This window comes from Hippopotamus amphibius, chromosome 4, assembly GCF_030028045.1.
Source record: "Hippopotamus amphibius kiboko isolate mHipAmp2 chromosome 4, mHipAmp2.hap2, whole genome shotgun sequence".
Classification (NCBI taxonomy): domain Eukaryota; kingdom Metazoa; phylum Chordata; class Mammalia; order Artiodactyla; family Hippopotamidae; genus Hippopotamus; species Hippopotamus amphibius.
In genome coordinates this window covers 83991582-84019129 of record NC_080189.1, presented here as the reverse complement: position 1 = coordinate 84019129, position 27548 = coordinate 83991582, and the positions used below count along the sequence as shown (strand labels likewise).

The 27548-nt window shown below is 40.6% G+C and overlaps 1 protein-coding gene across 3 annotated transcripts in view; it reads right to left on the bottom strand.

Moving 5' to 3' along the window:
- NRCAM (neuronal cell adhesion molecule) overlaps positions 1-27548 on the bottom strand; it is a 311821-nt gene that overhangs the window by 239665 nt on the left and 44608 nt on the right. For all 3 annotated transcript variants that reach the window (XM_057730323.1, XM_057730324.1, XM_057730325.1), the window contains exon 2: positions 11551-11682. The gene's annotated coding sequence lies outside the window, so the exon portion shown is untranslated. The remainder of the gene's footprint in view (positions 1-11550; positions 11683-27548) is intronic.

Below are 27548 nucleotides of genomic sequence, written 5' to 3'. Positions count from 1 at the left end.
GACGTTTCTCCAAAGAAGACATACAGATGGCCAACAAACACATGAAAAGATGCTCAACATCACTAATCATTAGAGAAATGCAAATCAAGGCCACCATGATGTATCACCTCACACTGGTCAAATGGCCATCATCAAAAAATCTAGAAACAATAAATGTTGGAGAGGCTGTGGAGAAGAGGGAACCCTCCCGCACTGTTGGTGAGAATGTAAATTGGTACAACCCCTATGGAAAACAGTATGGAAGTTCCCTAAAAAACTAAAAATAAAACTACCATATGACCCAACAATCACACTATTGGGCATATACCCTGAGAAAACCATAATTCAAAAAGATACATGTACCACAATGTTCACTGCAGCACTATTTACAATACCCAGGACATGGAAGCAACCTAAATGCCCATCAACAGATGAATGGATAAAGAAGATGTGGCACATATATACAATGGAATATTACTCAGCCATAAAAAGGAACAAAATTGAGCTGTTTGTTGTGAGGTGGATGGACCTAGAGACTGTCATACAGAGTGAAGTAAGCCAGAAACAGAAAAACAAATACTGTATGCTAACACATAGATATGGAATCTAGAGAAATGGTACCGATGAACTCAGTGGCAGGGCAGGAATAAAGATGCAGACGTAGAGAATGGACTTGAGGATACTGGTGGGGAGGGGGGTGAAGCTGAGACAAAGTGAGCGACTAGCACTGACATATATACACCACCAAGTGTAAAATAGGTGGCTAGTGGGAAGCTGCTGCTTAGCACAGGGAGATCAACTCAATGATTGGTGATGACCTAGAGGGGTGGGATAGGGAGGGTGGGAGGGAGGCTAAAGAGGGAGGGGATACGGAGATATATGTATAAATACAGCTGATTCACTCTGTTGTACAGCAGAAATTAACACAACAGTGTAAAGCAATTATACTCCAATAAAGATCTGAAAAAAAGATAAAAAATTTAAAAATAAAATAAAATACTAACACATAAATTACAAAGCTTGTTTCACAGAGGCCATATTTCCCCAGATAATGAAATCTTCTATCTCTGGAAGTAGCAACATAAAAGTAACACTTGCTAATAACAGAAAAAAGTATCATAATTGTTAGAGAAATGCAAATCAAAACCACAATGGGATATCACCTCACATCAGTCAGAATGGCCATCATCAAGAAATCTAGAGACAATAAATGCTGGAGAGGCTGTGGAGAAAAGGGAACTCTCCTGCACTGTTGGTGGGAATGTAAGTTGGTACAGCCACTATGGAAAACAGTTTGGAGGTTCCTTAAAAAACTACAAATAGAACTACCATATGATCCAGTAATCCCACTACTGGGCATATACCCAGAGAAAACCATAATCCCAAAAGAAACATGTACCATAATGTTTATTGCAGCACTATTTACAATAGCCAGGACATGGAAGCAACCTAAATGTCCACTGACAGATGAATGGATAAAGAAGATGTGGCACATATATACAATGGAATACTATTCAGCCATAAAAAGGAATGAAACTGAGATGTTTGTAGTGAGGTGGATGGACCTAGAGCCTGTCACACAGAGTGAAATTAGTCAGAAAGAAAAACAAATACCATATGTTAACGCATATATAGGGCATCTAGGAAAATGGTACTGATGAGCCTAGTGACAGGGCAGGAATAAAGACACAGAAGTAGAGAATGGACTTGAGGACACAGGGGGGCAGGGGGAGGCTGGGACAAGGTGAGAGAGTAGCATTGACATATATACATTGCCAATTGTAAAACAGATAGCTAGGGGGAAGCTGCTGCATAGCACAGGGAGATCAGCTTGGTGCTTTGTGATGACCTACAGGGGTGGGATGGGGAGGGTGGGAGCGAGGCTCAAGATGGAGGGCATATGGGGATGTATGTATACATACAGCTGATTCACTTTGTTGTATAGCAGAAACTAACACAACATCGTAAAGCTATTATACTCCAATAAATATGTATTAAAAAATGTATCAGCCATAGTTACAGCACCTTTAAAAGGCCACTGTTAACATTTTGGTACATTTACATCCAGTCTTTTTTGATGCATATATATTGTATATCTGCATAGAGTGTATATATGTACATATACATGAAAATATGACACTGGACTCATAGTGTTTGTACAGCTTTGTACTCTGTTCTTCTAAATTAACTTAAATTGTTGGACTTTCCTGGTGGCGCAGTGGTAAAGAATCCGCCTGCCAATGCAGGGGACATGGGTTCAAGCCCTGCCCTGGGAAGATTCCACATGCCACGGAGCAACTAAGCCCATGCGCCACAACTATTGAGCCTGTACTCTAGAGCCCGTGAGCCACAACTACTGAGCCCATGTGCCACAACTATTGAAGCCCACGCGCCTAGGGCCCGTGCTCCACAACAAGAGAAGCCACTACAACGAGGAGACTGCGCACAACAATGAAAAGTAGCCCCCGCTTTCTGCAACTAGAGGAAGCCCGTGTGCAGCAACGAAGACCCAACACAGCCAATAAACAAATAAATAAATTTATTTAAATAATTAATTAAGTTAAATTGTTAATAAAATTTTCCAGACTTTAAAAAAAAAAGAAAATCTTGTGTTAGAACACCAAGGCCATCTCCACTGCTGCAGCAGGGAGGGAGGTCAGGAAAACCAGGGTAAAGGTTGTGGATGTTTTTCCTCATGAGATTGTGTATGTTTTTCCTCATGAGACAAAGAGCCATTTGAAGAGCTTTAACATGGCAGTAACAGAAGGAGTGAAACTGGGTATTTCAATGGGATATACTGGGGGGTATATTGAAGACATGGAATCAGTAGGAATGCCTGTAAAACTCATGTTTCCAGCAACGGAGCCATCTTTAACAGAGCCTCTATCTACCTGTGTATGCTAAAAAAAAATTAAAAATAATGAAAATAATCAATGAATTAAAGCAGAGCTGCTTTAGGTCAAGGTGTGATGGGGCCCCCAGATTGAGCCCTCAGATGTTGAACCCTTAGGTCTGCAGTGTGATGAGAATCTAACATAGGATGCTAGGATTAGAGATTCAAAAGAATCCATGCAAAGTTCTACGAGAGAAGAACAGACTATTTTTGGCTGTGATGGAAGCACAGCCAGGCATTTTGGCCTGCAGTCCAGGGCTCTTTCACCCACCTCATTCTGTCTCTGACCAGGACTATTTGACAAGCCAAGCCAAGGAGAAAATGCAAAATCCAATATACTTCCTAGTAATTGAGAAACATCTTAGTGCCTTTCTCTTATCTTTCAACTCTGAGGTCTTAAAAGAACATTAAAAACCTAGTCCCATATCTTTAATCTTATCTCTAAGCCATTAATTGATTGAAAAAAGATGTTCTTCAAAGTTCCAGACTTCTTGCTGGTGTTCTAAAGCCCTTCAGAGTGATTTAATACTCATGAGTGTTCATTTTAACAATGTCATCCCAAGATCTGAGTCTCAAAAGAACTTAACGCTGGATATAGATAAATGGCCCAGGATGGTAGGCTTTAATTTATTTTTACATAGAATATAAAGAGATGACATACAATAAGATCGAAAATTATAATAATATCTATCACATTTTTAAATGGACAGAAAGACACCTATTCAATGAAAAAGATTTACCACATTATCAGAAAACCGCATACAAGGTGCAAATGACATTTCCAAAGATACCATAAGAAATGAAGTTAAAAAGAATATCAAAGTGGTCAAATAGTAGTTATCTTCCGTTTGAAAAACAGAACACATGTGTCTGAGTTTCTAGGAAGCATCATTTCTGAAATCTGGAATCTCAGAATCACAGAGTTGCGTTCTCTATAAATTCTCTGGGAAGCATCTCAGTGACTCAGGACTGAAGGCTTTTTTTCTTTTTGAAGATTTTTTAAATATATATATTTTACAAGCGCCTTCCCATGTTTTATTGTCTAAGAACAGGGGAATTCCCTTGATACAAACCCAACTATCTTCCTCCTTTATATCCATTTTCCCTTGTTCTGTCCTCTGTGAACACAGACAAAACACGTCCAGTATTTGCCTCATAAAAGACTCCCACTTACTTGGAGATAGAAGGCAAGTTATCCCTCAATCTTCCAATCTTAATTTCAGATCCTTTCTTTTTTTCCCATAGGATTTTTTTTTCACCTCTATAACGACTTCAGATTCCCTTTAGAACCCTACCCAGTTTCTCCGCACACTTAACAATATGAGGAAGAATTATTTAAATATGCAGGCGATACATCTTTCATTAACCTGCTCCTCTACTAGAATAAATGTTGTCATAAAAACAACATTAAAATGCATTCTGTACTGTAATCGATTGGCTGGAACTACTGCACTATTTATGGATTACTTGTAGGCAATTACAACAAAAGCTCCAATTTAAGGAGTGCTTCCTGTGTACCAGGCACTGAACACTTTGCTATCGAATCCTGGCAACAACTTCAAGAGGTTGGTACTGTCATCCCCATTTTTCACAGGAATGGCGTTGGCTAGATTGTCAGAGATCTTGATTATGAGTCTAGAGCCAGTGCCTCGTCACGGTGCTCTAAAGATACGTGATCACACACTCTCACAGGCACGCAGAGCATGGTCCAGGTGTGGCGGCTACCACAGGTCAGGCTCCTGTGAACCAAACTCTGAGATGAGAATTTACATGCGGGAATTTCACCGGTGAGGGCTCTTGGGCTCAATAGATATGGGAGAGTGAACAAAGCAGATGAGGCCGTGGGAGAAGCTGGGCTGTAGTGCAGTCACAGCAAAAGCCCCAGCTGACCCTGTAGGCCCTACAGGGTTGTTCCGAATTGGGGCAAGGGCCTTTGTGTCCCCAGAGTGACCAGCTACTGAATGTACGCTGCTGCCCTGAGGCAGGGGGTAGAGTCTTGAGTGAGGCAGCTCTCTTTAGCTGACAGCTCAGGGCAGGCACTGAGGAGGGACCCAGCTGCGAGCCCTCAGCGATCAAGACTCCCAGAAGCTGGGGAAAGAGTACCTCAGTCCCCAAGGGGCAAGGGATCTGGGTGACACATCACAGCTCTACTACAGTGACTCTACTTTCTGATCCCCAACTTAGGATATGGTTCTGGGTACCTGTTTACTGGTTGGTGAGTTACAGAAATTATGTAGCTTTCATGCCAGAGAAATCAAAGAAATAAGATGGAAGAGGGTAAAAGACTATAAATACTGCTGTGGTTTATGTGTAGGAAAAGAAAAATCGCTCTTGCCTTTCCATTACTTTCTGGACCTTTTTCTCTCTTTTTCTGTCTCTGTCCCTTTGCTGTGTCACATTCTCTGTGTGATACACAGACACTAATATGATGACTGAAAACAAAAGTGGAAACTTTGATAGCAAAGAGGGGAAGCAAAAGAGGAGAGAGAATAATTTGAAATATTGGTAACAGATAATTATTACCAATAGTGGTAAGTGGGTATCATCATTTTTGAATAGTTCTGTCAATGATAATACACATGTTCCCTGCAGGAAAGATGTTACAAAGGATGAATAAACCCTATTAGTTGCTCTGCATCCTCAATAATGTCTTTATCCTTAATCTTTCCTCATGGAGTTTATTTTCGAAACCATATTAAAAAGACATAATTGCCTCAGGATGGTTCTAATCTAAAAAAAATCCAAATACTTATACTATTGCTCATTGAAGAGTAAGTTCTATTTCATTTTCCATTTTATAATGAGAACCATCAAAAATGTTTTTAAAGTTTAAAATCAAAATTATGTATTATTTATTGTTCTCCACTTATCCATTATTGAGAAGCTTTTAGAAAGCTAGAAAGCCAGCAACTAGCTAGAATGTCTTATTAGGACATGAATTTGAAATAGATTCCCCGGGGATAACAGATCCAGCTTATATTACAGGAAAATGTGAAGAGTATAATAAATTCATATTATGCTGCCTTGCTATTCTATTAACGAATGCAAAGATAAATTCTCTAGTCATTTTAACATGAGCAGCAAGATATCAGTGCAGAAGCCAGAGTTCAAAAAGTTAATAATAAACCTGAATCAAGAATAATTTTGAAAGGACTCAAACGACAAAATGCAGTGGAGAGCGAAAATTCAAATGCAGCAGGACATTATCTGATTAGAAATCCACTGTCATTGTCCTCCACCGAAATGGCCCACAAATCGCTGATGTCTACGACCTCTACAGGGGGACTGAATTTGGATCCAAAAGCTGGTGGCTCAGCATTTCCTCTCCCCTCTCTTTTCAAAATCCCACACTACAAAAGGACATAGGGTAACACATTTTCCTGCTAAATATGATTTGAGCCTGTTGGAAGACTGCCCATTCAAAAGTGTCACCCTGGCGACTCACTGATGGCTTTTACTGTCTAAGAGTTTTCCCTAAACAAACCCCCTCCAGCAGAATTCTGTGCTCTCTCCATGGGGTTGAAGGAAGGCAGTCTTGAATATTATTTCAGACTCTAAATTTTTTTTAAATATTTATTTTATTTATTTATTTGGTAGTGCCAGGTCTTAGTTGCATCAGGCGGGCTCCTTCATTGCAGCTCACTGGCTCCTTAGTTGTGGCACATGGGCTCCTTAGTTGTGGCATTCAAACTCTTAGCTGTGGTATGCATGTGGGATCTAGTTCCCTGACCAGGGATCGAACCCGGGCCTCCTGCATTGGGAGTGCAGAGGCTTATCCACTGTGCCAACAGGGAAATCCGCAAACTCGAAATACTTTTAAGTGGCACCTCCAAAGCTAATATAAGCGTTATCCACTGCTTTGCTGGCATAATGGTACTTGGAATACTCATTCTGGAATCTGAGCAGGAAGGAGCCACCCAATACTGTTGTCAACAGTAAGACTGTTTGGAAAAAGACCCTCCCACCAAGCCAAACAACAGTGGTGAAAGCTGACTTGCCCTTTCTGAGCCATCACACCATTTCCTGTTCACTGTTTGCAGAAGTTTCTACATCTGTCCATCTCTGTTCTGTTGTCACTCTGCCTGATGTGGCCAAGCTATGCAGAAGGCAAACATGTCAAGATGTCTTCCTACAGCTCTTGCCTGTTACCAAGTGAAGGGTGATTTGCCTGTTTCCCAGTCCACGTTATATTGTCTCCACTCCTGGTTCCATAAACACCAACTGCCAAAGGTCTCCTGTTTTGGAGATAATCATATTAGTCCGTGTCTATCACACACAGACTATGAGTGAGGCAAGAAGGCAGAAAAAGAGAGAAACCCAAATGAGGAGACATATTTTTTAGGTCCTGCACATAAACAAGTGGAAACTCCTTTTGTGACTGGCAGCTCTTGGGATGAGTGAATCAAGTTGTATACCCTCACCCTCACGATTTACAACCCACTGGTTTCACAGCAGTGACTGACCATTCTGTGCATTTCAGAGAACAATTCATTGTCCTTGAGACCACCTACAACTTGCATGCATGTGATGTCATTCTAAGTTACACCAACTCAGCATTTCCATGAATTCATTTTCTATACATGAAATTCACAGGGTCTTGCAACATCTTTGACCCAATCTGAAAAAGCTTCTGCTTAATAAAAGTGTTGGCTTTAAAATACATGAGGAGTGCCTTTTTTAATGTATGAAGGTTGTCTTTTATTTAAAAAGGGGAAATAAAACTGGAAAAAAATAGGATGCTTCTGGAAACTTGGTTGTGTGGCCCAGTGCCTGCCTTGTTAGTGAATGTGCCTAAGACACTGGCACTGAAAATACCTACTGCGAAAAACCTGGCTTGATGATGGATTGAGATGACAGTCCTTTTTTAACTAGAATTTAAACATAGGTAGTTTTGATTCTCTTCCAACCCTTCCTTTTAGCAGTGGAATCAGTACAGAAAAATAAAGGACGCCAAAAAACAAAATCCCTGCTAAAACAATTTTAGGTACAAAAATAAAAAATAAAACCTTAACCTGAGCCTGAATCAGTAAAGCAAAATCTGTTTGTTGAACATAGAGTGATTAACCAAAGCATATGCCAGCAGTGTGAACTGATTTACTTATTTCAATTTCCTATTTTAAGATACATAAATAATGTCATGGTTCAATAAAGATTTGGAATAAGAGGGGAAAAACTGAAGTGGAAAGGACAGAATGAGTTTCAACAGGCCAGGGCTCTGGCTCCAGCTGTCAACACTAAGTTACTTAATTCTGCTTCAAATTAATTATCTTGTGCATAAAAATGGAAGTGACAGATTAACTGATCTTGAAAGTTTCTGGGAGGACGGTAGAGAAGTGAACTAGAAAGAGTTTAAAAAAGGGTCATTTTGTAATTTTCCAACAGGTCTTAAGGAAAAGAGGCAGTAAGCTAATTAAGGCCATGGTAATCAAATAAAATTCACTCAAAATAGTACTACTGTAAGTATTATTTGAATTTAAAATTTTTACCCGTGACATTCCCTCAAAGAAGGCTCTGAGTAACGATTTTCAAAAGTCTAACTCGGGTAGACTTGACCTCAAACAGTGCAGCCTCTGTTACAACAGTCTTCCTTAATGACATTCTGGGTTGATGCTGAGAAGACCCAGAGGGAGGGAGCCTGGCACCACCCCACTGAAGAATGCAAGAAAGATTCTGCTCAGTCTCCCACGAGCAGTGCTCAGATCCTGGGCAGAGCAATGAAAGTGAGGAAGTGACAAGAAACCTCCATTTATACAGAAAAAGAACTATGCTTTGGAAAGCAAAGACCTTTTCTAAAGGAATTAAAATGGAGAATGGCACTGGCTTATAACTCTCCTACATTTTAGGGTCTCATGGGCTTTTTTTGTTGTTGTTGATTTGTTTGTTTAAATTTTATTTTATTTTTTTATTTATTGGCTGCATTGCGTTGCTGCGCGCAGGCTTTCTGTAGTTGCGGAGAGCGGGGGCTACTCTTCATTGCGGTGCACGGGCTTCTTATTGTGGTGTGCGGGATTCTTATTGCGGTGGCTTCTCTTGTTGCGGAGCACAGGCTCTAAGTGCGCGGGCTTCAGTAGTTGTGGCACATGGGCTTAGCTGCTCCGCGACATGTGGGATTTTCCCAGACCAGGGCTCAAATCCGTGTCCCCTGCATTGGCAGGCAGATTCTTAACCACTGCACCACCAAGGAAGCCCTAGGGTCTCATGGTTTTTTAAATACTGGTTGAAGTTTCCTTTCATCAAACTCAAAAGGTCACAACATTTGTCATTTGGAAAAATCCTAATTTAATGTGCCAAGGAAATAAGACCAACAAGTACAGATACAAACAAAATGATAGGTAATGGCAAAATAAAATGTGAATTGAGAATGTGGTGAGTTGTGTTTTCAGTGTATGAATGAATAATAGTGAGGGCTTAAGTACAAAATCAAATTTATATTTTTAAAAAGATTTTTAACTGCTGCCTATAACTCCCAAATCAACATTGCTAGCCCCGAACCCTCCCCTAACCATCATACTTACACTTCCAACTGCCTAGTAAACATTTCAATCTAGATGTCCCAAATATACCTCAAAGTCTTCTCCTCCCCAACAATGAGTCTGCTTCCCTCCTAATCCCCTTGGTGACATCATCATACTCTCAGTCACTCAAGTCAGAAACCTAACAGTCCCAAGCCCTATCATTTTCTCACCCTCAATGTCCAAACTATCACAAAATCCAGAATATTCTAGCTCTCTCAAATTTCCCTCTCTCTATTCCTCACTGCTTCTACCCTAACTTTAGTCCTCCCATTTCTTCCCCAGGTCATTACAAAACGAATCTTCCTTCCTTTAATCTTGCTCACCTGCAACTCTTTCTCCACACTTTCCCCAGGGTAACACATCTAAAATGCCAATGACTGCCACCTTAAAACCCCTCAGAGGAAAAGGGAACCCTCCTACGGTGTTGGTGGGAATGTAAATTGGTACAGCCACCATGAAGAACAGTATGGGGTTCCTTAAAAAACCAAAAATACAATTACCATATGATCCTGCAATCCCATTCCTTGGCATATATCCTGAGAAAACTCTAATTCAAAAGATACATGCACCCCAATATTTACAGCAGCACCACTTACAACAGCCAAGACATGGAAACAACCTAAATGTCCATCAACAGATGAATGGATAAAGAAGATGTGGTGTGTATGTATGTATATGTGTGTGTGTGTATGTATGTATATGTGTGTGTGTGTACACACACACACATATATTCAACTACATGGAATATTACTCAGCCATAAAAAAGAATAAAATAATGCCATTTGCAACAACATGGATGGACCTAGAGATTATCATACTAAGTGAAGTAAGTCGCAGAAAGACAAATATCATATGATATCACTTATATGTGGGATCTAAAATATGATACAAATGAACTTATTTACAAAACAGAGACTCACAGACTTAGAAAACAATCTTATGGTTGCCAAAGGGGAAAGGGGGTAGGGGAGGGATAAGTTAGGAGTTTGGGATTAACAGATACACATACTATATATAAAATAGAAAAACAAGATCCTACTGTAGAGCACAGGGAACTATATCCAATATCTTGTAATAAACTTTAATGGAAAAGAATCTGTAAAAGAATACATACATATATATGTATGTATGTATGTATGTATAAAACAGAATCACTTTGCTGTACACCAGAAACTAACACAACATTGTAAATCAGCCATATTTCAATTTTTAAAAACCCTCAGTGTTTCACACACACACACACACACACACACACAGAGCCATACCTATGGGTCAACAATCCTGAACAACTTATTACTTCCACCTATGGGTTTCACACACCTATCCCACTCCCCCTGCCTGCGATACCCTCCTCCACCCCACCCTGCTTTTTACCAGGCTAACTCCTACTCATCTTTCAAGGGCCATTTTAGGGGTCACCACCTCCAGGCAGTCTGCTTTCACACACACAATCTTTCAGCCTGAGGCTGCATTTGATGCCTTTCCATTCTGCAATATACTCTCCATATACTTATATCATATTGGAGTTGGTCATATTTATTTATGCATCTGTCTCCTGCATTGACACATATTCCTTGAAGGAAGGACTTATCACCTGTGCTTCTTGAGATCCTAGCAAAGTATATTGAATTGAAATAAAAATGAATCACACTATGGAGGAAAACAGATTGGAGGGTGTGAGAGTATTTTGGAGGATTATCAATGTTTGGAAATAGTCATTGTTTTTCTTATATATGCAAATAATATTTCATGGTCTACAAAGTGCTTTCACATAAGTTATATTGTTTGATTCTTAAAACAATCCTAGAAGGCAGGGTAAAGCAGAAATGAAGACTGATAGAGACCCTAAATGCATAAGAAATTTTTCTGGGAAGAGACACATTACTGATTTTTTAAGGGGGTGTGTGTGTGTTCAAGTAAGTCTTCATAGATACTCATTTCACAGCTCTACACTTCAAATAAATTCCTGTTCAATCAAAATAGTCAACTGATTTCCTTCATCACTACTAAAAACATCTCCCGAAAAAGAAAAACTCTCAATTCTTTACCAAGAATTATCAATAACCTATTCCCCCATTCACTCTTTTCCAAGAAGCAGATCTCAGAAGACAGAACAGCTCATTTAGATTTCTAAAGACAAAGAGAAAACGGTTTCACTCTTACCTTCAGAAGATCCACTGGGAAAAGAATCTCCTGAAAGTTTCCCTGATTTTGGAAGCCGTCCTTTTCCCAGGATGCTGAGAGCAGCTTTGGTCAAAGTCTTCAGCACACAGGTGTAGAATATCACAAAGATTCCTGAAAAGGAAAAAAAAAACACAGAGCAGTGTAAACTGTTTGGGGTTAGCTAATTCTATTAAGCTGAGGTTTCCTTCAACTATCCTACTAAAATTGACAGGAGGAACTTAATACATATTAAATCCCATGATGAATTTTAATCAAGCATTACTGTTGTTAAGGACATCCATGTCTAAGAAACTTTAAGCAATTTCATGGCAACAGGTAATGAAAAAAGGTAACACAATTCCAATTACATTTTGGTATAGGATAGTAGTCTGAATGACCCCTAAATAGCAGGAAACAACTGCGCACACAAATCAAAGAGGGAAAAAAGGCACTTGATCTTATTTTACTCGAATACTTCATGGGAATACGCTGTACTTTTCACGTCAACACACAGGGCGCAGCTGGGAAGAATCTAATACAGACTGAAAAGAACAAACAAGGAAGAATTAAGTATTTGATCGAGGTTGGTGATATCAGTGTGGAACACAGCCGTGTAATTACATTTAGAGGTGGCTTTGCAGGTGGTGAGAAAAGAAGGCATCTGGGAATGAAGGTTTTGGAACACCCCATTGTAAGAAAACAAGCATAAGTTTAAGGTAGAACAGCACAGAATGAAACCTTAATTAAACGGAAGCCAACTAACAGAAGTGTGTGAATAGTGTGTTTATTTAATACCTCACTTTTATGAGAAAGAGTGAAAAAAAATCACAGAAAAAAATTGTTCAAAAAACCTCTTTTAAACCAGAACTTGGGGTCAGTGTACAGGGAGAAAAGAGGATAAGCCAGGAGTCTAGACCTGCCTTTCCCATTAATAGTCTGACCCTGGGCTTGCTAAATGCTTCTCAACCTTGCAGGCACCTTTGCACCACTGGGAGAGCTTTTTAAAAAGTATCAGTGACTTGGCCCCAAGTGGCCAAATAAATCCCTGACCAATTACATCAGAAGATCAGGTAAAATGGAACCCAAGCACAGGCATTTTTTCAAAGGAGAGAAAGTCAGAGGAGGCATTCTTTGATGATTCATCCAGCGCTACACAGTCTGCACCTGATCACTCAACTTTGTTTTAAAACAAATACAGTTTAAATTCATAGTATCCAAAATTTTCAAACACTGTAAAATTAAATAGTTCTCCTTCTCGAATTCTAGTTTTCTCTGGATATATGCCCAGGAGTGGGATTGCTGGGTCACATGGTAGTTCTATTTTTAGTTTTTTGAAGAACCTCCATACTGTTCTCCATAGTGGCTGCACCATGTTACATTCCTACCAGCAGTGTAGGAGGGTTCCCTTTTCTCCACACCCTCTCCAGCATTGGTTATTTGTAGACTTTTTAAAGATGGCCATTCTGACCAGTGTGAGGTGATACCTCATTGTAGTTTTGATTTGCATTTCTTTAATAAATAGCAATGTTGAGCATTTTCATGTGCTTGTTAATAGCCAAGACATGGAAGCAACCTAAGTGCCCATCAACAGATCAATGGATAAAGAAAATGTGGTATAATATGGACACACACACACACACACACACACACACACAATGGAATACTACTCAGCCATAAAAAAGAATGAAATAATGCCATTTGCAGCAACATGAATGAATTTATAGATTATCATATAAAGTGAAGTAAGCCAGAGAGAGACAAATATCATATGATATTGCTTATATGTGGAGACTAAAAAAAATGATACAAATGAACTTATTTACAAAACAGAAATAGATCCACAGATATAGAAAACAAACATGGTTACCAAAGGGAAAGGGGGGAGGATAAATTAGGAGGTTGGGATTAACATATACACATTAATATATATAAAATATATAATCAACAAGGATCTACTGTATAGCACAAAAAACTATACTCAATATTTTATACTAACCTACAAGAAAAAAGAATCTGAAAAAGAATTTTATATATATATACACACATACATATATAGCTGAATCATGTTGCCGAAACTAACACAACATTGTAAATCAACTATACTTCAATGAAAGATAAAAAGATGAATAAATAAATAGCTCCCCAGTGTTTGAGAGGAGGGAACCAGGGCTCTAAGAGATACAGAGCCTTCTGCGAGGTCTACGGAAAGATGCCACACCTGGATGGAATGAAGTCTTCCGCGGAGGATTAAGGCAGATCACGAGCTGGGGCTGAACACATCCCTATTTGGGGCTGGGCCAGGTATGGCAGGACCACATGGAGCCACGCCACTGATGGGGGCCTGATGCTACGGACTTTCTGGGGAGAGGAGCGCATAACCTCAGGGTTCCCACCTGTTACGGAGTAAGGACGATAAAAATAATCCTAGCAGCTAAATTACTGAGCGCTTTGTATGAGCCTGACACAGGTGCTAACTGCTTTCATCCTCACAAGAACGCTTTGACCTAAGTACTGTTATTATCCCCAGTTTATAAATGAGGAAACTGAAACCGAGAGTGCTTTGTCTTGTCTCCAAAATGCTGGAACTGGAATTTTCACAAAGCTGTTCTCTCTCCCAACCATGCACGGGCTAGAGGGAGTGCAGGAAACAGGCAGCTGGAGGCAAGGCTATCTGCCCTGTATCTGCCCTGTCTTTTTTGTCACAATGCATTCTCACCTTGGAGAATGGAAATAGAATCACCCTTGAGTCTTCCCAGTGCTTTCAGACTTTCTCTGATTAAATAACTAGTTTCTGTTGTTTGGGAAAGGATGAACATTGCATGGAATGACATTTCTTCTCCCTTCATAACACACACACACACTTCCAAATTAGTAGAATTTGAATGGTGAGATTTAATGCCTCTATTTTGGAGACTTCAGCTCAGACAACTGTCAGAAGAGTCATCACTGAAATTTGCCCTAAATGATTCAGTCCATCATGACATGCGAATTTAAAAGCTTAACGGAAATCTCTGGAACGTCATTTGCAATTCCTTAGGAAAAAAAATGTATAAAACATCCTCATACTCATCTTCAAAATTTTAGAGAAGTATCTTTGTTGCAGTTTGCTGGTCCAGCACATTCACATTTTGTAAATAATTTCCTTTCTTTAAACAGCACTATTATTGGCTATAATAAAATCTAATTTATGAATATTCCACATATGAAATATATTTTATTTAAGAGGCTAATGCAAAAGCATTACTGCTCCTGACAACTTAGGCAGATCCTAATTACGCTGTGGCAGAATCATCTTAATAGCTCATTTTAAAAATAACACGAAAAGGTGGTTTTCACTAGACACTTCTGGGAAGAAATAAAAGAGTGACAATAAAAATGAAATCACAATTTTGAGAATTGGAAGGGGCCTGGAAGGTGCAACCAACCATCCATCTGCCTACAACCTGTTTCATTTTCAGGGAATTTTCTATGGAGCTGAATCTCTCTTCCAGTAGCTTTCACTCCTTGGTCCCAGTTCTGGCCCTAGGAGACAGATCCAGATTCACATCCTAGTATAAACTTCCCCAACTGCAGGGCACTATTCAGGAAAGCAGGGATAAACTGCTGTTTTAGCAGAGGTGGCCACTGATAGGACCAGGGGTAAGCACCTCACTCAAGGGCATCCACAGAGGCTGGTGGATGACCGATGAGGCTGCTCTGTGCCAAGGTCTCCGCCCTAGAAAAGAGATGATCATCAGCCTAGTCAATCAAATCAGTGCTCTCTGAGATCTGGATTGGATATCAGCAGTCAGAAGAGAACCTATGGGCTTCCTAGGTGGCACAGTGGTTAAGAATCCGCCTGCCAAATGCAGAGGTCACGGGTTCGATCCCAGCTCCAGGAAGATCCCACATGCCGCGGAGCAACTAAGCCCGTGTGCCAAAAAAAAAAAAAGAAGAGAACCTACTGAACATGCCTGAACATGCAGATATAAGCAGAAAGGCCAGCAGAGAGACAACGAGAGAGAAGACCATTCCTGAAGCAGCCTCCAACCCCGATAACTTCCCACTTCCCATATCCGGACAGGTATCAGTCCCTCCTCCTAAGGGTGCCCTGTTCTCTGCAGCCCCAAATACCAACACTTATGGATTAATACTATGGTGACTCATTTACCAGCCAATCTTATAGCTGAATATCAGGTTGGCAATATCTCCATTATCTTTTGTAGGTATTTTTGTTAGAACCGAGAGAAGGCTTTACTTTCACTCCATTAAAAGCTCACCTTTTTAAATTTACATTGGAGGTTTTTCTGTTTGTTTTTATTTTTTTGGCTGTGCCACACATGAAGGAACTTAGTTCTCCATCCAGGGATTGAACCCATACCCCCTGCATTGGAACTGCAGGGTCTTAACCACTGGACCCCCAGGGAAGTCTCCAATGTCACCTTTTTAGAATGGGGTTCATCATTACAACTTGCCAAAAACATCTGACATCTCAATTCTGCCCTTCCAAAATATTTGTTATGCCTTTCACCTCCCGTGTCATCTACAGATTGGACAAGCATGCCACTTAGAATGATGTCCATGCTAGGATACAACACAGAATTGGACACTATTTCACAGAGCACACAGTGGTATAAAAAATAGTGAAGACCAGGCTGTTAATAAATTTAAATGAATTTATTTAATCTCAAGGTCATTCTTTAAAATTAATAATTACTCCAAATTGACTGCAAATCATCCTGAGGATATAAATAGTTACATAAACTGACCTGACCAAGTAGTCCATGTTGCCAGATAAAGGTTTTAACATTTATTTGGTAGAGATTGCAAAACCCAGAAGGATTAGGCTTCAGCATCATTAGGGAAAATTAGGCCACAGTTGAGATAATTGGCAACATGAGCGTTGTGGTTAGAGTAATTACCTGTGCAGCAGACCAAGAAGTTATATTTGAGAAACATATTGCAAAAACAGAGCCAAGCTCGCCTCATCCTTTCCTGAGGCAATCATGAAAATTAGCAGAATCTGTCATGTTAGGTCATCTGGTATACCCCTGCCCAAATGAAATTGTTCTCCAAAGATCTCAATGGCTCTAACTTTGCTTTCAGTAAGCCTCATGGGATTTCTCCTTACAGTTTAGAAAAACAACTACACTGAAGGACTTTTTAAGTTCTCAAATCTACTTTTATCCGTTTTTCTGTCTCCACCATGACTGTCCAACTGTCAAGCTGTAATTTCTTATGGTGGTCAATGTGCCTGCGTAAAGCAACCAAACCCATCCTCACGGCTCTAACTGGATCCTCCTGGTCCTCCAGGGCTGACTGTGTATAAAAGAAGACTAGAAAAATCAGGCGGAGGGCCTGATGGGCCAGTCTTGAAGAAAGCATGTGAGTGTATCTGCAGATCTCATGCCACCTCTGTTGACCATGCAGAAGCCCTCTTGTCATGCTTCTTTTTTCTTAGCTGTGTTGAACTGTTAAACGGCTCATTTGACAATCACTGTTAAGGTCCACCCAGGGCCAGGTACAGCCTTGGGAGCCACAAGAAACGCAAAGGTGATTCAGACTCAACAGCTTCTGCTGAAGGGCAGAGATGAGAGATCATAATACCATCTTGGGTTGTACGGCATTTTATGATTTTTCACAGAAGTAATCTCACTTAATACAGAAAAATAAGCATTCTTTTTGACATTTTACAGATAAAAATAAACTAAGAGCAGGTGACTTCTCAATGATTCATCTCAGCTAGTAGGTGGCAAAGCCAGGACTCCAGAAGCAAGCTGTGTGATTCTCAGTCACGTTACTTCCACCAACTCACAGGTGCAATCCTGGTTTATGTGGATAAAATGACTACATAACAACATATATTGAGTGCTTACTCCATATTGGGTACTTTTGTAACTGGCTGGCAGATATTTAATCTTCGTAACAACTTTACGAGGTGGGTGATCTTATTCTCCCCAGAGGAGAAAACTGAGGCACAAAAAGTGGACTAATGACCCAAGTTTGTATGGCCAGTCGATGGCAGAAAGCAATGAACACCAGAAGAACTGTGCCACCCGGAATAAATGTGGAGAAAGTCACTGGATCTGTTGCTAGGAAGAACGCTAAGAAAGTTTTGGAACGTTTTCTAGCATGTCCAGAACAGTGAGACTTTTCTTCTCTTGTAAATCCTGTGAGAAGACACTGGCATCAGAGATGAGTAAAAGATGGCAAATCCACGGAAAGAAGGAGGTGTGATGCCTCCCCCTCCCTCAGCCACGGCGACGGATGCGTGAGGGATCTGCCGGCACAGAGAGCTTCTAGCATACGAATACCATCTGCTGCTTGAATGCTGCTGTGTATATTTTCTGTTATTTCAAATTCTTTGGACAGACCACACTGCTTGAGCAAAGCAGGCAGAAGAGACCCTTGGCATTCGTGGCCTTATGTTTGTGGCTGGTGATTTCACGAGCCTGGGAGGCTCGTGATCTGGCAGTTTGCTAGGACACCAGTTTGCATCATACGAACGTGTCCACACTCATGCCTCAGTGCAGTTTCTTGATTCTGAACCTGTATTCAGGTAGGAAAGGAGGGAGCCAGGAAGAAAAGATGTGCTTCAGCCTTCAGTGAGTGACTGTCATGGGCCAGATGTGGGCTAAGGGCCTCCCAGACAACATTTCTCTTAATCCTATAAATAATCCCATAAAGTGGCCATTGTCATAGCAACTTTCTACACCGGCATATTGTGGACTTTTAAATGATGGCCATTCTGACCAGTGTGAGATGGTACCTCACTGTAGTTCTGATTTGCATTTCTCTAATAATTAGTGATGTTGAGCATTTTGTCATGTGCCTATGGCCATCTTCTATGTGGAGAAGGTCTTCTATTTAGGTCTTTTCCCCATTTTTTGATTGGGTTGCTTGTTTTTTTTGTTGTTGTTGTTATTGAGTTGTATGAGCTGTTTGTCTATACTCTTGAATTTAGAGATGCCCTGAAGTCTCTGAAATCAGTCCCCATAGGGCCTACTGTGTTCCTAGGAATTCAGAGGTAGAGGACAGAACATGTGAAAGGCGGGAATATACCTGGTGTTGAACCGGGGACATGTGTGGCTGACGCGAATACGGTGAAGGGCAGATCGAGTGCCTGGGGTGTCCAAAGGAGGGAGAAGATACTTGTGGCTGGGATCAGGCAGTAAATACTGACAACCTCATTAAGAAAGTGGTGAAAGTGAGGGGAGAAACAGAATGGTACTCTAGGGAACAGAGATGAAAAGTGGTTTTTGGCCAGAGTGGATGAGTTCATTTATAGGCTGAGGAGACAGATGGAATAAGGAGAAACAGAGAGAGAATGAAGCTGCAAGAGGCAAAACTAGTGGACAGAGCCACGGCCAAGGGCTGCGGGCTAGTGGTCAGGGACATGCCCTGTGAGGCCGGGACTTCCTATGGCACTACGGCCACTTTACCTCCACCAAAGGGGTGCGTGCACTCATTTCATGTCTCCTCCCTTGTTGCAGAGAACACTCCTCAGATGGAAGCGCCTTGGAAATGAATTTTCCAGAACCAATACGACAAGTCCATATGCAGAAACCCGCTTCTCTGCACACTGCCCTGCCCCCTGGCTAAACAACAGCTGGAGTCAGTCGAAATGAGACAAAATGCCAACATACTTCAACAGTGATACACATGCTTTGCAACCTTGAACTTGAGTTTAATAGAATAAATCAAACAAATCTGCTTGGAGGACTCTGAGAAGCAACTGAACTAGTTCCAACTTGACCAGGGATTTGTTTGTTTTGCTTAACTCCAGTCATTTATGCAAATCGCTTAACAAAGATGGAGTGAGTGCCTGCCTACCGGGAACGCACACCCCTTCCAAGCTGGAATGCTAATGGTTTTTATTTTCGTTCCTCATTTTGACTGGATTGTTTTAGACAGGGTTTTATTTTATTTGAGGAGAACTTCTGCAGGTGATTTTTAATATTTGCTTTTTTCTGATTTTTTTTTTAAAAAAGGTGTTTTCATTTTCCAAAATATGAAACATAAAGTTAAAAAAATTAAAACCAAATATTATCTTCCCTCCCCAGAAATGAAAAAACAGTCAATGTTTTGTTGTATGTCTTCCAAGTGTTTCATTTTTCCTGAATGCACGTGTGTGTGTGCACATTTTTCAAAATATAAGTGGAATCATACAGGGTGCCCTGATTTAGTAACCTGTTCTCACCTAATAATACAAAGTGAACATATTCTACAAAATCATTTAATGCCTGCTTAATATTCCAGCATGTAAAGAAATCATTTTCATCAATTTCCAGATATTGGCCATTAATGCTCTTCCATTTGGCTGACTTTTTTATATCATTTTCTAAAGAGATACTATTTTACCAGCACTGGCTGAAAAACAATCAGTAAAACTCTTACCCATACGTGGAGCATTACTAAGTTAAAAATTCCATTTCCCTTGTTGGGATTTGTGATCAATTGAAGTGAGAGGGTTTCAGGCCAGGTGCCTGCTCAGAGCAGCAGCCCACGTTCCCACCTGGTTCCCACCCACTGTCCCCATCACGGCCCTGCCTTCGCCAGATTTTCGGTACATCTGCAGTTTGCCAACGCGTGGTCTGCTTGATTACATGTGATCAGAGGCACTGGCTGACTCAACTCAGATTACTGTTCAAAGCTTGACTTTTCCAATGAACATGTCAGAAGAGGAAAGATGGACACATTGGTCCCCAATCTCAGACTATGTGTGAAGACAGTCTTTCATGTGACAGAAGGAAATTTTCGGGGAAACTGATAATCTGACATAAAAATGATAATGTTTCTTCTGGTCTTAATGTGGTCAGATTAGGCCTCAAAAAGAGATATACTATGTATCAAAAGAAGCGAAGGGCTAGGTTGTGAAATTATAACTATTTTCATTGGTGTTACTATTATTAAATATTAGATGAGAACAGCTATAATAGCTCACGATTCTGAGTCTCATCTGTAGCAGCTCTTCACCCCTCCACCCCCACCCCCCGCATTTAGGAATCCATGGATGACGTGTTCACTACCTTGATTGTGGCTATGGTTTCACAGGTGTACATATATGTCAAAACTGATCAGATTGTTCACTGTAAATACGTAGTTTGTGGTATATAAATTATATCTCAGTAAAGCTGTTAAAATTAAGACCCCAGGTGCCCCAAACCCACACCTGAGATGCTGACTTAACTGGTCTTGAGAGGTTCTCCTAATGTGAAGCCAAAAATCATTGATCTAATATAACATGAAACTTCCCAAAGCTGAGATGATAAATTGATATAATTGGTATGAATTGGCAACAGAATATTTTTAAAGAAGTGATTCTATCATTTTTCAAGTACGAAGACTATATATCTGCTTTTTTTTAAGTGCTACCTAGCAAAGAAATTTAGTCCTGCTTTAATAATTTTAATAATTGATTAATCAAACTTTAAAGAGCCTATTGTATACTAAGGATATACTAGGCAGATCATAGATCATGTAGAACAGATACTATCAAGAGGCCAACATCTTCTTAGATGGATTTAAACTAGACTAAATCCACAAACTAGTTGAAACATTGATTTATTTAGGAAAAACTAAACACAGAAAATGTGAAAATGAACCTATTATGGCCCCACAGGGCGATCACAGATTCTCTACAAGAGTGGTTCAAATCCAAGAGTTTTTGCTCTATTTGCCAAGCCACTGAGCTGAGCACAGGCTTTTTAGCAAGAATGTGGGAAAAGCTGTCCCAGAAAATTGGAAGCTTCCTGCCAGAGGGCACCACCATCCCCTCTGGACATCATAGGCTCTATGCCATCTACAGATCCCAAGACAGCGTCATATCCATTATAAAATAGCCAAGCCCTCTTATTAGAGAAAATTAATACTCAATATTCGCTCACATATGTCTTTACTCTGTTATTAATATGAAACTTTGAAGATAATTGGTGTTGGCTTTGAGTGCAGTTTGGAACTGCACCCAGCTGGAAAGGGGCCATGGAGCATAGGGTTTCATTCCTCACCAAGGCTGAGCGCTTTCGGAAAGGGATTAGAAGAGAAAGGAATGGAACCGACCCTCATTCAGAAAGAAACGATCTCCCTGAGTTAACCGGGCTGACTGTGGGTGGTGCTGGAGACAGAACTGTGGCTGTCACAGGCATGGCCCCTCTCAGTTCCTTGTCACCCCCGGCCTCCATAAGACACAGCAAAATGAAATCAGATAAATGAAGCGCTCTGGGTTGGGCAAGGAATGAGAGGTGTGGCATGTCCAGGAAGCTGCTTGTGATGAGGCAGGAACACCTGGGCAGGTGAAAAAGATGGACAAGGAGCAGCAGATGGTCCTAAGGGAACACAACCCTTTAGTGCAGAGAATGAATGAATGAACGCCAGGCAGGGATTCAAGAGCAAGGTTAGGGCTGACGAGTGTGCAGATTATTAAGAGAAAGGTAAACAGGGAAAAGGTATGGTTGTCAGGCTGCTGACTCCTATCACCACTTCAGCTAAAAAGAAATACCGATACTTTTTACTCACCAGAAATGGATGAACTATTTTATATTCCTTATAGGAAGAAAAGTAAGAGCAACTTGTAAAATTACCATCAAGAACCAGCTCGATGCCTTTCACAACTCTCTCCCTGCTAACAGCCTGCTACACTCATACCAAAAACTGGGGCTCCTCTCGACACTGCCTCCCTCAAGGTCCCCATCTCTCTGACACCCTCTGTTAGCCCCTCTGCAGAGTCTTTTTAAATCCATGCCTGCATCACTCTTCAATTCCCTTTTCACCCCTGATGTTTCTCAGGTCACCCCAGGCTTCAGGCACCATGCCAGAGGACCAGGTCACTCCATCTTCATCCCAGTACCCAGCTCAGGGGTCCAGGGACCCAGTTTTCTGTGGGAGGACATGAAGCCTTAGTCACACACCCCCCTCCAATGCTCTGGGTGTTTAAACATCACATTATGAGAGATGTGATGGACCCAAAATTTCAGTGAGAAATTCAACTTTAACAAAACTTCCCAAGGCAAAAATAAGGCTCACACCCCACAGAAACTGTGAATACAAGGTCATGTTTACTTCAGCTTCCTAGATGAATAATATGCATCGACTTATGGAGGAAGCCCAGATTCTAACATGACGCATATCAAAATTTCTAGTTCTCAGTACCAAACTGGACACCCCCAAATTTATATTCTGCCTATTATATCTTTCTTTTCAAAAAGCTGTATTGGATTGATTGATTTCCTACTCAATCAAGACAGGCATGTGTCCCACCTTTGGCTTATTTCTGCCACTACCCTTGGTTGGTTTTTAAACCCTCACAAAACAGAGTCACAGACGTAGAAAACAAATGTATGGTTACCAGGGGGGAAAGCGGGGGTGGGGAGGGGGATAAATTGGAAGATTGGGGTTGACATATACACACTGCTATATATAAAATAGATAACTAATAAGGACCTACTATACAGCACAGGGAACTCTACTTAATATTCTGTAATGGCCTATATGGGAAAAGAATCTAAAAAAGAATAGATATGTGTAAATGTATAACTGATTCAGTTTGCTGTACAGTAGAAACTAATATAACATTTTAAATCAACTATACTCCAATAAAAAAAATTAAAAATAAATCATTACAAAAAGCAGAACACGGAGACGTGAAAAAACAGAGGCAAACTCTCAAGAACCTGCTCAGCATATAGATTACCGACTGAGGAAACTCTCAAATCCAGATTTTTGTGTTGCATTCTTATGTTGCTGCCACTGAGTAGACCTTGAATTTCAAGTTAGCAAACATCATTACAGTAGAAATACTAAAACATAAGCCCATGTGTATAAACTAAATACCCCAGGATCAAATTTTGGTGTGTTTCCTTGTAGTATGATTTTTATCACACCTGTATGTCACCAAATTTCTTCAAAAGAGCCACCCTGTAATAGTGATCTCAGTATAAATTGATACTCATCATACACACTTAAAAAAAAACATTACAAGCCGTTTCACATGAAGATTGGAGGATAATTTTCTTGGAGAAGAGATGAAGGTGAAACATGAGAGCACGCTTTAAAAACGTGATGGGTTTCCAGGAGTAGAGAGGTTGGCAATCCTCACTGTCCACGAAGCTCCCAGAGGCACTTGCAGAACCGTGTTGAGGCTTGGGCCTCATTCCCAGGGACTTAATTGGCCTAGGGTGGGAACTGGGCCTTGATCAATTTTTAAAGCTCATTCTAATGTATATTAGAGTGAAATCTTCCCTGGAGGTAGATTTTACTTCAATAGAACTAAGAACTTTGTAACAAGCAGAGCTGTCCAAGGAAAGAACAGTTCACCTCATGGGGGGCAAGTCCCCTGTGACAGCACGTGTGGATGGAGGGGCTACACCTCTGAGCCCCTATCAGGGACAGTGGAGAAATGGGGCCTAAGATCTGATTTTCTTCTTTTACACTAGTTGGACCTAGAGTCATCATTTAAGCGAGAACAAGAAAAGAAACATGCCTCATTTGCAATGTCATCCTCGGAACAACAGTGTGTCTTAAAGTCTTTATACTATCCACATAAGACTTGTTAATCTGTACGATAATATCAAATAATATCAATTTACGATAATATCAAATAATATCAATTGCATTGTTTCAGTATTATTTTAAGGAGATTTCCTTTCACACTGAATTATTATACTCTAATTTTTGATACTTCTTTTCCAACTTTCTACTACTTCAGCCTATAAAAGATCTCTTTTAAACAGCTGGCACTTGTTTTCCTTCAATTCATAAAAAGGATTTCTCATCCTAAATATTCTGTGAAATGTCATTGGTACAGAACTATTTGTGGCTTCTTTACAAATATCTTTCCATTTTTTTTCCTTTTTTATTCTTAAGCATTAACGTGAAAATCTCCTTTGACCCTTTTTGAGAGATGAATTTTGGTTCTTATTTAAAAAAAATGATACCTTTGGAGTTTTCCCCCCTTAAATTTATTTATTTACTTTTTAAATTTTTTTTAAAGAGTGAAAGCAGATTTATTCAAGGAGAGTATAGGCCATCTCAGAATGTGAGAGGCCCAGAGATATGGAGTGGTTAGTTTTTATGAGCTGGGTAATTTTTTTTTTTTATTTTTAGTTTAATTTTTATTTTATCCTGAAGTATAGTTGATTTACAATGTTGTGTTAGTTTCAGGTGTACAGTCCCCCCTTAAATTTAGACAAGGGAATACATGCAGAAGCAAACAGAATACAAAAAGAAAGTCCCTTTCTGTCCCAATCTTTAGTTGGATTCTTTCTTTCTTTTTTTTTTTAGTTTTGTTGTTATTGTTTCTTAAATCACTGGGATGATAATTATATAATGCTCTTTTACAACTTACATTTTCAGTGTCTTGAGATCCTTCCATATCAGTATACAAGGGTCCACATCTTTTAACAGCTACATAACACGATGGGCCTTAGTTTGTTTTCCATTTCACTGTTGATAGATATTTCATTTGAACCCATTTTCACTATTAGAAACAAAACTGCAATAAATAATCTTGTAAATATATTTATATCTATATAAATTTCCCTCAAATTGGAATTTCTGGGTCAAAAATTTATTTGCACTTCATATTTTGATTATAAAGTATCCAAAAAGGCTGTGATTTTAAGAATGTATAAGAAAATTGTTTCTCCACCTCTTTGCCAACATTAGATACCATTGACTTTAATTTTTCCAATCTCAGAGGAAAATCTCCAAAGTTTGGAGTACAAGCCAAAATATAAATAGCAATTTTCTAGATTGTCATTACATTTTTTTTAAATGATGAAGCTAAAGTCTAAAATCTACCCAAAACCTGGAATTGTGCTCAAGATTCTAAGATCCTAAAACACCTTTGCAGACAACACCTTTCTCTTTAACAATGCTTACCATTACAACCTTCAAAAGACAATTCAAAACTTACCTCCTCCAGGAAGCCTTCCTTGATTACTTCCCTGGACTTTACACATTTTTATTCTTCCTCTACTCTGATCCCTCAACGCTTATGTATTTAGTTTGCATCAACTCTTAAATCTCCCTTTGTATCTCCCAACAATACCAGTAAAGTAGAAACATAGGAGGCCATTAACCAACAGAAGTGAATGAAGATTTATTAAATATTTAGTTATTCAGCCAATATCTATTTATGGGGTGCTATATTAGACCCACCTTAAGTGCTTTTCTAGATTGGCCTGCCCCTCTACATACTGTGTCTCTGGCTGCTTGCTCCATACACAGTCCCTGCCCCTGGGGCCATCTTGTCTCCCAGGGAGGTGGGGGAGAGGGATGGCTCTGGCTCAAGCCTCTGTCACAAGCATGGCGGCACGCACTACAGCAGCTGTGGTGCCCTAATCCATCCTAAACGGGAGTGTGGAGACTCCAGCTGCCACCGCTTCAGGATCCCCATGAAGTACCATCCGGTGGGGTACAGGGTCTGGCTTCCCCACAGGCTGACCAGAGGGGCTGGGCCACACAACCTGGAAACAGGGACTTAAAGCCCAATGGGGTGACCTTAGTCAATGAAGAGACAGGAGACCAGAAGGAGCTGGAAGATCAATTCCTTGCCTTCCCTTCTCGTGATAGACTACTATGAGGTACAGTGCTTCCAAAGACCTGTCGGCAAGACAACATAGTAAGTCACAGAGTAGCCAGCTGCGCTTTCCCAAGATGCTGTGGGCAGCTTGGTCACAGGTTACCGTGCATGTGTCTTGCTTCCGCTATCCCCTCACTATTGCTGTTCTGGAATTGCACCTCCTCACAAAGCTCTCCCACCTAAGTTTTGCCTTAGACTCTGTTTTCTAGAGGACTCAAGCTAAGCCACACCTACTACCTCCACAAACACTGCACTACACACTAGACTAGCCTGGGAAGGGGTACGAAAGACAGAGAGAAGAAACCAATCCTGCTTGGGGAAGCAAGACATCTCCACAGGTAACAATAAGTGAAAAAGACAAAGTGAAGGAAAGGAATAACCAGAATGAATAAGATAAAGGGATAAATTGTGCAGAGGATTAGGAAATGGGAACTACTTGAATGCTATACAGTATTCTTTATACAGTAAGCCCCCTACATAGGAACCTTCAAGTTGTGAACTTTCAAAGATGAGAATGTATTATAAACCTATCACAGCACAGCACTATATAGCTGATTGCGTTAGTTGGGTACCTAGGCTAACTTTTTTGGAATTATGAACAAATTGGACTTAGGAATGCACTCTTGGAACGGAACTTGTCTGTATGTAGGGGCGTATTCTATAGTGCATACAATAAATACAGAAAGTGGTCACAGAGAAAAGCAAAAGCATCAGCTCTCACCTATGGCCGACTGCTAGGGAAGAGGGGGAAGGGGCAGATGGGAGGGTGAATCCTGGAGAAGAGCTGCAGCAGTGAGCGTGCTAGGGAGAAAGGGAGGAGAAGGCTGAGAAGTGTCTCCCTGGAGCCGAGGGCTTGGTGGGGAGGAGCAGGACCCGTCCTGGGTTCAGGGCCGAGGGCTGCGGAGCATACGGCACAGGGAGGGGTTCTGCGGGCGAAGGGCATTCCCCACTCTGCATATTTCCATAGGTGTGATGAACTATCCACGCCCTTTTTCTGGAAGGTAAAGCACACACAGAACCCCTCCAGCTTCTCCTGGCTCCCTCCCTCACCTGAGTCACCAGCATGCAGAGTCTGGGGAAAGAAACAGTCTTCTGGGTCCACAGTCTTCTGGCCTCTCTTTGGATCTACTGCTGACAACGAGGGTGCCTTTACTGCTCTGCCTGCAGTGGGACCAGGAGGTTGAGAATGTCTAAAGCAGGAACAAGTACCAGGAAGCCTTTTGTGGCAGCACATCTAACCATTTCTCCAATCAGCTTTCACTGTAACAAAGCTGGCATCGTTCTGTCTCCATCTATTTGGTTTCTGTGTTGTATTTCTTAACAGGTGCAAACTTAGGCTGGGAGCAGAGGACAGGAATATTACAACTTCCTAAAACCTCAAAAGGAGTCTCAGACTTGAGAAGCACGATGCATTCCGAAGTCTGACAAAAGAGATTAA